Here is a 3,291-nt window from a genome sequence, read left to right on the forward strand (position 1 = left end):
AAAGTACTTGAGAGAAAATTGTGTGTGGTACAAGTGATAAACTATTTAAAATATTTCACCGACTTTACAAAAGAAGGTTTAATTGCTTACGGATGTTTTATCTCACGATTGTGGATGAACCATCTTGTCATGACGAGTTCCTCCGTGTTTCGAAAGGCACGTTAAACTGGTGGGTCCCGGCTGTCATTTGAACATCTTTGGCAGTCGTTACAGGTAGTCAGAAGCCAGAAACTCTGGCAATCAGTCTTACCAAGGGTTGTCGGGTAGCCCGGGTAACTGTGTTGAGGAGGTCAGATAGGCAGTCACTATATACAACACACTTCTAATCGCTCAGCTGCTTCCGGTTAGACTGGAAGCCGACCCCAACATATTTGATAAAAGGCTAGACAGATGACGATAGTTAAATTTTAACACAAAAAAAACTTGAACTGTATTGGGTTTTCCCGAAAGCATCATCATCATCTGGCCTACCTTTCCCAGCTATGTTGGGGTCGACTTCCAGTCTAACCGCATGCAGCTGAGTACCAGTGTGCCACAAGGAGCGACTGCCTACCTGACCTCCTCAACCCAGTTACTCGGGCAACGCAATTGGGTTTTCCCAATGATATCGATTATTCATAAGCAGGGTCAGAGTGTATTTATTTGTGTGTAATATACTCAGAATCGGGTACTAAACGGATTCCCTGTTTTTATGATAGATAATGACTCATACTTTTGTTACAGGAAATATTTTATATTTGCATCGTCATGTTATACGACATGTAGTAGGTAATTTTATATTTAGACTAATTTCCGTATGCGGTTTCATTTAGCTTTGAAAAACGGATTTAAGAGACGGAATGAGTTCCTGAAAAATCTATTTATTTTTGAGAAAAAAAATGCTTATAGTGCGTCGGCTTAGCATACTATGGGCTCCGTGCAAAACTATATATTAAAACGGTTTTGTGGGGCTTAGCTTAATCTAGACCTACTCTCTTTTTGTAATTAGTGATAAATATACGTTTATTGTACGGAAGCTTTCAAAAATACATGAGTGTCTAACTAATGTATTCTAGTTTTCAGTATTTTTTGTTAGGTAGCTATAACATACACAACAGAATATAGCTACAACAGAACATAGGTATAGGTACATCATCTGTGAAAATATCAAACTATCAGGGTTTCAAGAATTAAGACTGGTGACAGACGGACAGCTAAGTCTTAGAATATAAACAAATATTAAGACTTTTTATAACTTAGTTTTTAAACTAAAAATCAACGTAAATACAATGAATGATATCAATAACTTAATCAATTCAATCGATATAACAAGCAGTATTGTATTTCTTTAACATATATTCGTGTAAAAAGTCTTATAAAGATGGTTTACCTTCAGTCAAGTATAGTCGAATGGAGTACCTACTTACATCAATCTATTTAGTGGTATGCGGGATGTCTGAAATCCTAGACTATACCTATGTGTCATCAGGTTTTCCGTGTAAGATTTTCTAGGTATCTACAATGCGTCCCCAATATTCTGTCTATCTGTTGATTTGCTTACTAGAGATAGAATTTTGACATAAGCCCCGTACAAGTAAAAAAATTCTTATCTCTAGTAAGCAATAATCCGTTCTCAATATTGTATCTATCTATAGATAATTAGATACTACGTCTGTCTTTTTGATTTGCGATAGTAACATCCGCACGGATCGTCATCTCCCATGCCTTTTCCCAACTATGTTGGGGTCGGCTTCCAGTCTAACCGGATTCAGCTGAGTACCAGTGTGCCACAAGAAGCGACTGCCTATCTGACGGGTCGACGAATTGTAAGGTTAAGCAACAATAATGGTTCGTGGTGGGATCGTGTTTTCATGACGTGTTTCGGAAGACGCGTAAAATTACCTACCAATTTAACGTGCCTTCCGAGACACGGTTTTCAATTGAATGTCTTTGACTGACGTTACAGAAACCAGAAAGTCTGAAAACCAGTCTTGCCAAGGGGTCAGTGGTATTGGGTTGTCAGGGGAACTGGGTTAAGCAAGATAGGCAGTCGCTCCTAATGGCACACTGGTACTCAGCTGCATGCTCTTAGGCGTCGTCCTAATTGGCAGCGATCGCGCGTTGGCGCGATGCGTTTTTCATCTCACGATCTCACTTGCGAGGTTCCGAGGTTCAAATAGGACACTCTGATGAAATCTGTATGTTTGAACTCATCGCATGACGAGAACGCATCGTGTCATCGTGCGATCGCTGTCAATTGGGACGACGTCTTAGATGAAAAACGCATCGCACCATCGCGCGATCGCTGCCAATTAGGACGACGTCTTAGACTGGAAGCCGACCCCAACATAGTTGGGAAAAGGCTAGGCAGATGATGACAATAACTTACTTCTATCGCTGATATCTTAAAACTTGTACCATCATCACTCTGACGTGCACAGACGCAGGTCGCTACAAACTTGTCATTAATGCTACCTGTTTCACAGGGCTGGCTAAGTTACGTTTATAACCGACTTCAGAAAAAGGAGGTTCTTTGTTTCACGTGTATGTATGTTTATGCGTGATTATCTCTTTAATGCAGTTTTCAGCATAACACCTCTATTTTAAGAGGAGGTTTTAGGTATATTGTTGAAGTTGGTTTCATTCTTTAGAAGAAAGTTTTTTATTGAATTTATGTATAACTTGTTCGTTCCTGCGGTTTTAAAGAATTTATTTACAAATATGTACCTACATAGTATAAAGCTGAAGAGTTGTTTCGGTTGAACGCAATTTGAAAAACTGTCTATGTCGTCGAAATTATACCACGGAGGAAGATAGTTATAGGTACAGTTTCATATTCGCGGAAGATATGTAGTTTCATTGTTGGTAGGTAGTATTAGGTAACTATTATAGTCATCTGTGGTATTAGTCTTAAAAGTAAATAGAATAATGTCTTAAAAGTCTTAAAGAAACACACAGGTAGGTAGTTTAATTAGCAAACAAAAAAAAATTGTTGAAAGACCTGGTCAAGCTTTTATTATCTAAGTAACCATGCTATGGCTAACAAAACTAGAAATTGGACTTACCCTTCGTAACATCGAGACGAAAATAATAGTTTAGAAGCCTAGTCCAAACACAGCTATGATACGATGTTCCATCATGAAGTTCCAGTTCATATCTTCCGGCTCCATCATCAGATCAGTTCGACAGCACCATATTGCAAAAATAACAACGTAATAAATAAATAAATATAGTTTTTAGCGCCAATCGTCAGCCCTGCTCCGTGGCAAGTGCGTTTTCAATACCAGTTTAAGGTTTACCTCAGTCGCGATC

Source organism: Helicoverpa armigera, chromosome 31 (genome assembly GCF_030705265.1).
Source record: "Helicoverpa armigera isolate CAAS_96S chromosome 31, ASM3070526v1, whole genome shotgun sequence".
NCBI lineage: Eukaryota > Metazoa > Arthropoda > Insecta > Lepidoptera > Noctuidae > Helicoverpa > Helicoverpa armigera.